The following is a 13,613-nucleotide window of genomic DNA, read 5'->3' on the forward strand; positions in this document are numbered from 1 at the left end:
ATAGAGTGTATGGTGTAGAGTGTAGGGTATAGAGTGTATAGTGTAGGGTATAGAGTGTAGGGTATAGAGTGTAGGGTATAGAGTGTATGGTATAGAGTGTACAGTATAGAGTGTATGGTATAGAGTGTAGAGTGTAGGGTATAGAGTGTAGTGTGTAGAGTGTATGGTATAGTGTGTAGGGTACAGAGTGTAGAGTGTAGGGTATAGAGTGTAGGGTATAGAGTGTAGGGTATAGAGTGTACGGTATAGAGTGTATGATATAGAGTGTATGGTATATAGTGTAGGGTATAGAGTGTTTGGTATAGAGTGTAAGGTATAGAGTGTAGAGAGTAGGGTATAGATTTTAGAGTGTAGAGTGTAGGGTATAGAGTGTAGGGTATAGAGTGTATGGAATAGAGTGTATGGTATAGAGTGTAGGGTGTAGAGTGTAGGGTATAGAGTGTAGAGTGTGGTTTATAGAGTGTAGAGTGTAGGGTATAGAGTGTAGAGTGTAGGGTATAGAGTGTAGAGTATAGAGTGTATGGTATAGAGTGTAGGGTTTAGAGTGTAGGCTATAGAGTGTAGAGTGTAGGGATTAGAGTGTAGGGTATAGAGTGTAGGGTATAAAGTGTAGGGTATAGAGTGTTGGGCTATAGAGTGTTGGGTATAGAGTGTAGGGTATAGAGTGTAGGGTATAGAGTGTAGGGTATACAGTGTAGGGTATAAGGTGTAGAGTGTAGGGTATAGAGTGTAGGGTATAGAGTGTAGGGTATAGAGTGTAGGGTATAGAGTGTAGAGTGTAGGGTATAGAGTGTAGAGTTTAGGGTATAGAGTGTAGGGTATAGAGTGTAGGGTATGGAGTGTAGAGTGTAGGGTATAGAGTGTATGATATAGAGTGTAGGGTATAGAGTGTATGGAATAGAGTGTATGGTATAGAGTGTAGGGTGTAGAGTCTAGGGTATAGAGTGTAGAGTGTAGGGTATAGAGTGTATGGTATAATGTGTAGGGTATTTAGTGTAGAGTGTAGGGTATAGAGTGTAGGGTATAGAGTATAGAGTGTAGGGTATAGAGTGTAGAGTGTAGGGTATAGAGTGTAGAGTGTAGGGTATAGAGTGTAGGGTATAGAGTGTATGGTATAGAGTGTAGGGTATAGAGTGTAGGGTATAGAGTGTAGAGTGTAGGGATTAGAGTGTAGGGTATAGAGTGTAGAGTGTAGGGTATAGAGTGTAGGGTATAGAGTGTACGGTATAGAGTGTTGGGCTATAGAGTGTAGGGTATAGAGTGTAGGGTATAGAGTGTAGGGTATACAATGTAGGGTATAAAGTGTAGAGTGTAGGGTATAGAGTGTAGGGTATAGAGTGTAGGGTATAGAGTGTAGGGTATTGAGTGTAGAGTGTAGGGTATAGAGTGTAGAGTTTAGGGTATAGAGTGTAGGGTATAGAATCTAGGGTTTAGAGTGTATAGTATAGAGTGTAGGGTATAGAGTGTAGAGTGTAGGGTATAGAGTGTAGGGTATAGAGTGTATGGTATAGAGTGTACGGTATAGAGTGTAGAGTGTATGGTATAGAGTGTAGGGTATAAAGTGTAGGGTATAGATTGTAGGGTATAGAGTGTAGAATGTAGGGTATAGAGTCTAGGGGATAGAGTGTATGGTGTAGAGTGTAGGGTATAGAGTGTATAGTGTAGGGTATAGAGTGTAGGGTTTAGAGTGTAGGGTATAGAGTGTAGGGTATAGAGTGTAGAGTGTAGGGTATAGAGTGTATGGTATAGAGTGTAGGGTATAGAGTGTAAGGTATAGAGTGTAGGCTATAGAGTGTAGGGTATAGAGTGTAGAGTGTAGGGTATATTGTTTAGGGTATAGAGTGTATGGTATAGAGTGTAGAGTGTAGGGTATAGAGTGAATAGTGTAGGGTATAGAGTGTAGGGTATAGAGTGTAGGGTATAGAGTGTATGGTATAGAGTGTAGGGAATAGAGTGTAGAGTGTAGGGTATAGAGTGTATGGTATAGAGTGTAGGGTATAGAGTGTAGAGTATAGAGTGTAGGGTATAGAGTGTAGGGTATAGAGTGTAGGGTATAGAATGTATGGTATAGAGTGTAGGGAATAGAGTGTAGAGTGTAGGGTATAGAGTGTATGGTGTAGAGTGTAGGGTATAGAGTGTATAGTGTAGGGTATAGAGTGCAGGGTATAGAGTGTATGGAATAGAGTGTATGGAATATAGTGTACGGTATAGAGTGTAGAGTGTAGGGTATAGAGTGTAGGGTATAGAGCGTAGGGTGTAGGGTATAGATTGTAGGGTATAGAGTGTAGGGTATAGAGTGTATAGTGTAGGGTATAGAGTGCATGGTATAGAGTGTAGGGTGTAGAGTGTATGGTATAGAGTGTACAGTATAGAGTGTATGGTATAGAGTGTAGAGTGTAGGGTATAGAGTGTATGGTATAGAGTATAGGGTGTAGAGTGTATAGTATAGAGTGTAGGGTACAGAGTGTAGAGTGTAGAGTATAGAGTGTAGGGTATAGAGTGTACGGTATAGAGTGTATGGTATAGAGTGTACGGTATAGAGTGTATGATATAGAGTGTATGGTATATAGTGTAGGGTATAGAGTGTTTGGTATTGAGTGTAAGGTATAGAGTGTAGAGAGTAGTGTATAGATTTTAGAGTGTAGAGTGTAGGGTATAGAGTGTAGGGTATAGAGTGTATGGAATAGAGTGTATGGTATAGAGTGTAGGGTGTAGAGTGTAGGGTATAGAGTGTAGAGTGTGGGGTATAGAGTGTAGAGTGTAGGGTATAGAGTGTATGATATAGAGTGTAGGGTATAGAGTGTATGGTATAGATTGCAGGGTATAGAGTGTAGGATATAGAGTGTAGGGTATAGAGTGTAGAGTGTAGGGTATAGAGTGTAGGGTATAGAGTGTATGGTATAGAGTGTATGGTATAGATTGTAGGGTATAGAGTGTAGGGTATAGAGTGTAGAGTGTAGGGTATAGAGTGTAGAAAGTAGGGTATAGTGTGTAGGGTATAGAGTGTAGAGTGTAGGGTATAGAGTGTAGGGTATAGAGTGTAGATTGTATGGTATAGAGTGTAGGGTATAGAGTGTATAGTGTAGGGTATAGAGTGTAGAGTGTAGGGTATAGAGTGTAGGGTGTTGTGAGTTCTGTTTTTGGGCTCCCTCTGGTGGTTACTGATGGTACTGGGTGACTTGTCTTTCCTGGGTTTCTGGGTTCCACCTGTTCCATCAGCATATGGGAGTTTCCTATTTATCCTGGCTTTGCTGGCATTTCCTCGCCGGTTATCAATGTATCCAGTGTGTCTTGTTACCTCTGCTCCCTGCTCCTAGAACCTTCTGGTCAAGCTAAGTTTGGATTTTCCTGTTTTGGTGTTTTGCTTTATTTGGTTTTTAGTCCAGCCTGCAGATATGTGATTCTTGCTGCTGGTTGCTCTAGTGGGCTGAAATTGCTCCTCATGTACCATGAGTTGGCACATGAGTTCAAGTAATTTCAGGATGGTTTTTTTGAAGGGTTTTTCGCTGACCGCGCAGTTCACTTTTGTATCCTCTGCTATCTAGCTTTAGCGGGCCTCATTTTGCTGAAACTGTTTTCATACTGCGTATGTGCTTTCCTCTCATTTCACCGTCATTATATGTGGGGGGCTGCTATTTCTGTGGGGGATTTCTCTGGAGGCAAGAGAGGTCTGTGTTTCTTCTAATAGGGGAAGTTAGATCTTCGGCTGGAGCGAGACGTCTAGGATCATCGTAGGCACGTTCCCCGGCTACTTTTATTTGTGTGTTAGGTTCAGGGTCGCGGTCAGCTCAGGTTCCATCGCCCTAGAGCTTGTTTGTATCTGTGCTTGTCCTTTAGTGATCCCCTGCCATTGGGATCATGACAGTATAACCGGCCCACAAAGTGTTAATTGTATTGGCTGAAGTAGGAGGATAAGTAGTCTGAGGAAGTTTTTTTTTTTTTTTTTTTTTCCCCCTCAGAGTTTGCTGCCTAGCCTTATTGCAGCGTGGCTACTTCCTCCTCCTCTTAATCTTTGAATGGCTCTGATCCCAGCTGTTTATCATGGACGTCCAGAGTTTGGCTTGCAGCCTGAATAATCTTGCCACTAAGGTTCAAAATATACAGGATTTTGTTGTACATGCTCCTATGTCTGAACCTAGAATTCCTGTCCCAGAGTTTTTTTCTGGAGATAGATCTCGTTTTCTGAATTTTAGGAACAATTGCAAGTTGTTTCTTTCTTTGAAATCTCGCTCCTCTGGAGACCCTGCTCAGCAAGTCAAGATAATTATATCTTTCCTGCGGGGTGACCCTCAGGATTGGGCATTTGCATTGGCACCAGGGGACCCTGCGTTGCTTAATGCGGATGCGTTTTTTCTGGCATTAGGTTTGCTCTATGAGGAACCTAACCAAGAGATTCAGGCTGAAAAAGCTTTGTTGGCCCTCTCTCAGGGGCAAGATGAAGCAGAAATTTATTGTCAAAAATTTCGGAAGTGGTCGGTACTTACTCAGTGGAATGAGTGCGCTCTGGCTGCAAAGTTTAGAGATGGCCTTTCTGAGGCCATTAAAGATGTTATGGTGGGGTTCCCTGCGCCTGCTGGTCTGAATGAGTCTATGACTATGGCTGTTCAGATTGATCGGCGTTTACGGGAGCGCAAACCTGTGCATCATTTGGCGGTGTTGTCTGAACCGTCACCTGAGATAATGCAATGTGATAGAATTCAGTCCAGAAGTGAACGGCAAAAGTATAGGCGGAAAAAAGGGTTGTGCTTTTATTGTGGTGATTCAGCTCATGTTATATCAGCATGCTCTAAACGCACAAAAAACGTTGATAAGTCTGTTGCCATTAGTACTTTACAGTCTAAGTTCATTCTGTCTGTGACTCTGATTTGTTCATTATCATCCATTTCCGTCGATGCCTATGTGGATTCAGGCGCTGCCCTGAGTCTTATGGATTGGTCATTTGCCAATCGCTGTGGGTTTAGTCTGAAGCCTCTGGAAGTCCCTATTCCTTTGAAGGGAATTGACTCTACACCTTTGGCTATGAATAAACCTCAGTACTGGACACAAGTGACCATGCGTATGACTCCCGTTCACCAGGAGGTAATTCGCTTCCTGGTACTGTATAATTTGCATGATGTTCTAGTACTTGGTCTGCCATGGTTACAAACTCATAATCCAGTCCTTGACTGGAAATCAATGTCTGTGTTAAGCTGGGGTTGTCAGGGGGTTCATGATGATGCACCTCCGATTTCTATCGCTTCATCTACTCCTTCTGAGATTCCTGTGTTTTTGTCTGACTATCGGGATGTTTTTGAGGAGCCTAAGCTCAGTTTGCTTCCTCCTCACAGGGATTGCGATTGTGCTATAAATTTAATTCCAGGCAGTAAATTTCCTAAAGGTCGTTTGTTCAATCTGTCAGTGCCAGCGCATACTGCTATGTGGGATTATGTTAAGGAGTCCTTGGAAAAGGGACATATCCGTCCATCTTTGTCCCCTTTGGGAGCAGGTTTTTTTTTCGTGGCCAAAAAAGATGGTTCCTTGAGGCCTTGTATAGATTATCGTCTTTTGAATAAGATTACCGTAAAATATCAGTATCCTTTGCCATTGTTGACTGATTTGTTTGCTCGCATTAAGGGGGCTAAATGGTTTACTAAGATTGATCTTCGGGGTGCGTATAATCTTATACGAATAAAGCAAGGTGATGAGTGGAAAACCGCATTTAATACGCCTGAGGGCCATTTTGAGTATTTGGTAATGCCTTTTGGACTTTCTAATGCTCCTTCAGTCTTCCAGTCCTTTATGCACGATATTTTCCGTGAATATCTGGATAAATTTATGATTGTGTATTTGGATGATATTTTGGTTTTTTCTGATGACTGGGAGTCTCATGTTCAGCAGGTCAGGAAGGTGTTTCAGGTCCTGCGGGCCAATTCCTTGTTTGTAAAAGGCTCAAAGTGTCTCTTTGGAGTCCAGAAGATTTCTTTCTTGGGGTATATTTTTTCCCCTTCTACTATTGAGATGGATCCCGTCAAGGTTCAGGCTATTTGTGACTGGACGCAGCCTACATCTCTTAAGAGTCTACAGAAGTTCTTGGGCTTTGCTAATTTCTATCGTCGTTTTATAACTAATTTTTCTAGTGTTGTTAAGCCTTTGACGGATTTGACTAAGAAGGGTGCTGATGTTGCTAATTGGTCTCCTGCGGCTGTGGAGGCCTTTCAGGAACTTAAGCGCCGGTTTTCTTCTGCTCCTGTGTTGCGTCAGCCAGATGTTTCGCTCCCTTTTCAGGTTGAGGTTGATGCTTCCGAGATTGGAGCGGGGGCGGTTTTGTCACAGAGAAGCTCCGATGGCTCAGTGATGAAGCCATGCGTGTTTTTTTCTAGAAAGTTTTCGCCGGCTGAGCAGAATTATGATGTTGGTAATCGGGAACTTTTGGCCATGAAGTGGGCATTTGAGGAGTGGCGTCATTGGCTAGAGGGTGCTAGACATCGTGTGGTGGTCTTGACTGATCACAAAAATTTGATTTACCTTGAGTCTGCCAGGCGTCTGAATCCTAGACAGGCTCGTTGGTCACTGTTTTTCTCTCGTTTCAATTTTGTGGTTTCATACCTGCCAGGTTCAAAGAATGTGAAGGCGGATGCTCTTTCTAGGAGTTTTGTGCCTGACTCCCTTGGAAATTCTGAGCCCTCTGGTATCCTTAGGGATGGGGTGATTTTGTCTGCTGTCTCCCCAGACTTGCGACGTGCTTTGCAGGAGTTTCAGGCGGGTAAACCTGATCGTTGTCCGCCTGAGAGACTGTTTGTTCCGGATAATTGGACCAGTAGAGTCATCTCCGAGGTCCATTCTTCTGCGTTGGCAGGTCATCCTGGAATATTTGGTACTAGAGACTTGGTGGCCAGGTCTTTTTGGTGGCCTTCCTTGTCGAGGGATGTGCGTTCTTTTGTGCAGTCTTGTGAGGTTTGTGCTCGGGCTAAGCCTTGCTGTTCTCGGGCCAGTGGATTGTTGTCACCTTTGCCTATCCCGAAGAGGCCTTGGACGCACATTTCCATGGACTTTATTTCGGATCTCCCTGTCTCTCAAAAAATGTCCGTCATCTGGGTTGTGTGTGATCGCTTTTCTAAAATGGTTCATCTGGTACCCTTGCCTAAGTTGCCTTCCTCCTCTGAGTTGGTCCCTCTGTTTTTTCAGAATGTGGTTCGTTTGCATGGGATTCCTGAGAACATCGTTTCTGACAGGGGATCCCAGTTTGTGTCTAGATTTTGGCGGACGTTCTGTGCTAAGATGGGCATTGATTTGTCCTTTTCGTCTGCATTCCATCCTCAGACGAATGGCCAGACTGAACGAACTAATCAGACCTTGGAAACTTATTTAAGGTGTTTTGTTTCCGCTGATCAGGATGACTGGGTTACCTTTTTGCCGTTGGCCGAGTTTGCCCTTAATAATCGGGCTAGTTCTGCTACCTTGGTTTCTCCTTTCTTTTGTAATTCGGGGTTTCATCCTCGTTTTTCCTCTGGTCAGGTGGAACCTTCTGATTGTCCTGGAGTGGACATGGTGGTGGATAGGTTGCATCGGATTTGGAGTCATGTGGTGGACAATTTGAAGTTGTCCCAGGAGAAGGCTCAGCAGTTTGCTAATCGCCGTCGCCGCGTGGGTCCTCGACTTCTTGTTGGTGACTTGGTGTGGTTGTCTTCTCGTTTTGTTCCTATGAAGGTCTCTTCTCCTAAGTTCAAGCCTCGGTTCATCGGTCCCTATAGGATCTTGGAAATTCTTAACCCTGTGTCGTTTCGTTTGGATCTCCCGGCATCGTTTGCTATTCATAATGTGTTTCATCGGTCGTTGTTGCGGAAGTATGAGGTACCTGTTGTTCCTTCGCTTGAGCCTCCTGCTCCAGTGCTGGTGGAGGGAGAATTGGAGTATGTTGTGGAGAAGATCTTGGATTCTCGTGTTTCCAGACGGAAACTCCAGTATTTGGTCAAGTGGAAGGGTTATGGTCAGGAGGATAATTCTTGGGTGGTTGCCTCGGATGTTCATGCTGATGATTTGGTTCGCGCTTTTCATAGGGCTCATCCTGGTCGCCCTGGTGGTTCTCGTGAGGGTTCGGTGACCCCTCCTCAAGGGGGGGGGGGGGGTACTGTTGTGAGTTCTGTTTTTGGGCTCCCTCTGGTGGTTACTGATGGTACTGGGTGACTTGTCTTTCCTGGGTTTCTGGGTTCCACCTGTTCCATCAGCATATGGGAGTTTCCTATTTAGCCTGGCTTTGCTGGCATTTCCTCGCCGGTTATCAATGTATCCAGTGTGTCTTGTTACCTCTGCTCCCTGCTCCTAGAACCTTCTGGTCAAGCTAAGTTTGGATTTTTCCTGTTTTGGTGTTTTGCTTTATTTGGTTTTTAGTCCAGCCTGCAGATATGTGATTCTTGCTGCTGGTTGCTCTAGTGGGCTGAAATTGCTCCTCATGTACCATGAGTTGGCACATGAGTTCAAGTAATTTCAGGATGGTTTTTTTGAAGGGTTTTTCGCTGACCGCGCAGTTGACTTTTGTATCCTCTGCTATCTAGCTTTAGCGGGCCTCATTTTGCTGAAACTGTTTTCATACTGCGTATGTGCTTTCCTCTCATTTCACCGTCATTATATGTGGGGGGCTGCTATTTCTGTGGGGGATTTCTCTGGAGGCAAGAGAGGTCTGTGTTTCTTCTGATAGGGGAAGTTAGATCTTCGGCTGGAGCGAGACGTCTAGGATCATCGTAGGCACGTTCCCCGGCTACTTTTATTTGTGTGTTAGGTTCAGGGTCGCGGTCAGCTCAGGTTCCATCGCCCTAGAGCTTGTTTGTATCTGTGCTTGTCCTTTAGTGATCCCCTGCCATCGGGATCATGACAGTAGGGTATAGAGTGTTGGGATATAGAGTGTAGGGTATAGAGTGTAGGGTATAGAGTGTAGGGTATAGATTGTAGGGTATAGAGTATAGGGTATAGAGTGTAGGGTATAGAGTATATAGTGTAGGGTATAGTGTGTAGGGTATAGAGTGTAGAGTGTAGGGTATAGAGTGTAGGGTATAGAGTGTAGGGTATAGAGTGTAGGGTATAAAGTGTAGAGTGTAGGGTATAGAGTGTAGGGTATAGAATGTAGGGTATAGAGTGTAGGGTATAGAGTGTAGAGTGTAGGATATAGAGTGTAGAGTATAGAGTGTAGAGTGTAGGGTATAGAGTGTAGAGTGTAGGGTATAGAGTGTATGGTATAGAGTGTATGGTATAGAGTGTAGGGTATAGAGTGTAGGGTAAAGAGTGTAGAGTGTAGGGATTAGAGTGTAGGGTATAGAGTGTAGGGTATAGAGTGTAGAGTGTAGGGTATAGAGTGTAGGGTATAGAGTGTACGGTATAGAGTGTTGGGCTATAGAGTGTAGGGTATAGAGTGTAGGGTATAGAGTGTAGGGTATAGAGTGTAGGGTATACAGTGTAGGGTATAAAGTGTAGAGTGTAGGGTATAGAGTGTAGGGTATAGAGTGTAGGGTATAGAGTGTAGGGTATAGAGTGTAGGGTATTGAGTGTAGAGTGTAGAGTGTAGGGTATAGAGTGTAGAGTTTAGGGTATAGAGTGTAGGGTATAGAGTGTAGGGTTTAGAGTGTATGGTATAGAGTGTAGGGTATAGAGTGTAGAGTGTAGGGTATAGAGTGTAGGGTATAGAGTGTATGGTATAGAGTGTACGGTATAGAGTGTAGAGTGTAGGGTATAGAGTGTAGGGTATAAAGTGTAGGGTATAGATTGTAGGGTATAGAGTGTAGAGTGTAGGGTATAGAGTGTATGGTATAGAGTGTAGGGTATAGAGTGTATAGTGTAGGGTATAGAGTGCAGGGTTTAGAGTGTAGGGTATAGAGTGTATGGTATAGAGTGTAGAGTGTAGGGTATAGAGTGTATGGTATAGAGTGTAGGGTATAGAGTGTAGGGTATAGAGTGTAGAGTGTAGGGTATAGAGTTTAGGGTATAGAGTGTATGGTATAGAGTGTAGAGTGTAGGGTATAGAGTGTATAGTGTAGGGTATAGAGTGTAGGGTATAGAGTGTAGGGTATAGAGCGTATGGTATAGAGTGTAGGGAATAGAGTGTAGAGTGTAGGGTATAGAGTGTATGGTATAGAGTGTAGGGTATAGAGTGTATAGTGTAGGGTATAGAGTGCAGGGTATAGAGTGTATGGAATAGAGTGTATGGAATATAGTGTACGGTATAGAGTGTAGAGTGTAGGGTATAGAGTGTAGGGTATAGAGCGTAGGGTTTAGGGTATAGATTGTAGGGTATAGAGTGCAGGGTATAGAGTGTAGAGTGTAGGGTATAGAGTGCATGATATAGAGTGTAGGGTGTAGAGTGTATGGTATAGAGTGTACAGTATAGAGTGTATGGTATAGAGTGTAGAGTGTAGGGTATAGAGTGTATGGTATAGAGTGTAGGGTGTAGAGTGTATAGTATAGAGTGTAGGGTACAGAGTGTAGAGTGTAGGGTATAGAGTGTAGGGTATAGAGTGTAGGGTATAGACTGTAGGGTATATATTGTAGGGTATAGAGTGTAGAGTGTAGGGTATAGAGTGTAGGGTATAGAGTGTATGGTGTAGAGTGTAGGGTATAGAGTGTATAGTGTAGGGTATAGAGTGTAGGGTATAGAGTCTAGGGTATAGAGTGTATGGTATAGAGTGTACAGTATAGAGTGTATGGTATAGAGTGTAGAGTGTAGGGTATAGACTGTAGTGTGTAGAGTGTATGGTATAGTGTGTAGGGTACAGAGTGTAGAGTGTAGGTTATAGAGTGTAGGGTATAGAGTGTAGGGTATAGAGTGTACGGTATAGAGTGTATGATATAGAGTGTATGGTATATAGTGTAGGGTATAGAGTGTTTGGTATAGAGTGTAAGGTATAGAGTGTAGAGAGTAGGGTATAGATTTTAGAGTGTAGAGTGTAGGGTATAGAGTGTAGGGTATAGAGTGTATGGAATAGAGTGTATGGTATAGAGTGTAGGGTGTAGAGTGTAGGGTATAGAGTGTAGAGTGTGGTTTATAGAGTGTAGAGTGTAGGGTATAGAGTGTATGGTATAGATTGCAGGGTATAGAGTGTAGGGTATATAGTGTAGGGTATAGAGTATAGAGTGTAGGGTATAGAGTGTAGGGTATAGAGTGTAGAGTGTAGAGTGTTGGGCTATAGAGTGTTGGGTTTAGAGTGTAGGGTATAGAGTGTAGGGTATAGAGTGTAGGGTATACAGTGTAGGGTATAAGGTGTAGAGTGTAGGGTATAGAGTGTAGGGTATAGAGTGTAGGGTATAGAGTGTAGGGTATAGAGTGTAGAGTTTAGGGTATAGAGTGTAGGGTATAGAGTGTAGAGTGTAGGGTATAGAGTATATGATATAGAGTGTAGGGTATAGAGTGTATGGAATAGAGTGTATGGTATAGAGTGTAGGGTGTAGAGTCTAGGGTATAGAGTGTAGAGTGTAGGGTATAGAGTGTATGGTATAATGTGTAGGGTATAGAGTGTAGAGTGTAGGGTATAGAGTGTAGGGTATAGAGTATAGAGTGTAGGGTATAGAGTGTAGAGTGTAGGGTATAGAGTGTAGAGTGTAGGGTATAGAGTGTAGGGTATAGAGTGTATGGTATAGAGTGTAGGGTATAGAGTGTAGGGTATAGAGTGTAGAGTGTAGGGATTAGAGTGTAGGGTATAGAGTGTAGAGTGTAGGGTATAGAGTGTAGGGTATAGAGTGTACGGTATAGAGTGTTGGGCTATAGAGTGTAGGGTATAGAGTGTAGGGTATAGAGTGAAGGGTATACAGTGTAGGGTATAAAGTGTAGAGTGTAGGGTATAGAGTGTAGGGTATAGAGTGTAGGGTATAGAGTGTAGGGTATTGAGTGTAGAGTGTAGAGTGTAGGGTATAGAGTGTAGAGTTTAGGGTATAGAGTGTAGGGTATAGAGTCTAGGGTTTAGAGTGTATGGTATAGAGTGTAGGGTATAGAGTGTAGAGTGTAGGGTATAGAGTGTAGGGTATAGAGTGTAGGGTATAGAGTGTATGGTATAGAGTGTACGGTATAGAGTGTAGAGTGTAGGGTATAGAGTGTAGGGTATAAAGTGTAGGGTATAGATTGTAGGGTATAGAGTGTAGAATGTAGGGTATAGAGTCTAGGGGATAGAGTGTATGGTGTAGAGTGTAGGGTATAGAGTGTATAGTGTAGGGTATAGAGTGTAGGGTTTAGAGTGTAGGGTATAGAGTGTAGGGTATAGAGTGTAGAGTGTAGGGTATAGAGTGTATGGTATAGAGTGTAGGGTATAGAGTGTAGGGTATAGAGTGTAGGGTATAGAGTGTAGAGTGTAGGGTATAGAGTGTAGGGTATAGAGTGTATGGTATAGAATGTAGGGAATATAGTGTAGAGTGTAGGGTATAGAGTGTATGGTATAGAGTGTAGGGTATAGAGTGTAGAGTATAGAGTGTAGGGTATAGAGTGTAGGGTATAGAGTGTAGGGTATAGAATGTATGGTATAGAGTGTAGGGAATAGAGTGTAGAGTGTAGGGTATAGAGTGTATGGTGTAGGGTATAGAGTGTAGGGTTTAGAGTGTAGGGTATAGAGTGTAGAATGTAGGGTATAGAGTCTAGGGGATAGAGTGTATGGTGTAGAGTGTAGGGTATAGAGTGTATAGTGTAGGGTATAGAGTGTAGGGTTTAGAGTGTAGGGTATAGAGTGTAGGGTATAGAGTGTAGAGTGTAGGGTATAGAGTGTATGGTATAGAGTGTAGGGTATAGAGTGTAGGGTATAGAGTGTAGGGTATAGAGTGTAGAGTGTAGGGTATAGAGTTTAGGGTATAGAGTGTATGGTATAGAGTGTAGAGTGTAGGGTATAGAGTGAATAGTGTAGGGTATAGAGTGTAGGGTATAGAGTGTAGGGTATAGAGTGTATGCTATAGAGTGTAGGGAATAGAGTGTAGAGTGTAGGGTATAGAGTGTATGGTATAGAGTGTAGGGTATAGAGTGTAGAGTATAGAGTGTAGGGTATAGAGTGTAGGGTATAGAGTGTAGGGTATAGAATGTATGGTATAGAGTGTAGGGAATAGAGTGTAGAGTGTAGGGTATAGAGTGTATGGTGTAGAGTGTAGGGTATAGAGTGTATAGTGTAGGGTATAGAGTGCAGGGTATAGAGTGTATGGAATAGAGTGTATGGAATATAGTGTACGGTATAGAGTGTAGAGTGTAGGGTATAGAGTGTAGGGTATAGAGCGTAGGGTGTAGGGTATAGATTTTAGGGTATAGAGTGTAGGGTATAGAGTGTAGAGTGTAGGGTATAGAGTGCATGGTATAGAGTGTAGGGTGTAGAGTGTATGGTATAGAGTGTACAGTATAGAGTGTATGGTATACAGTGTAGAGTGTAGGGTATAGAGTGTATGGTATAGAGTGTAGGGTGTAGAGTGTATAGTATAGAGTGTAGGGTACAGAGTGTAGAGTGTAGGGTATAGAGTGTAGGGTATAGAGTGTATGGTATAGAGTGTACGGTATAGAGTGTATGATATAGAGTGTATGGTATATAGTGTAGGGTATAATGTGTTTGGTATAGAGTGTAAGGTATAGAGTGTAGAGAGTAGGGTATAGATTTTAGAGTGTAGAGTGTAGGGTATAGAGTGTAGGG

This window comes from Ranitomeya imitator, unplaced genomic scaffold (assembly GCF_032444005.1).
Source record: "Ranitomeya imitator isolate aRanImi1 unplaced genomic scaffold, aRanImi1.pri SCAFFOLD_193, whole genome shotgun sequence".
In the NCBI taxonomy this organism is placed as follows: Eukaryota; Metazoa; Chordata; class Amphibia; order Anura; family Dendrobatidae; genus Ranitomeya; species Ranitomeya imitator.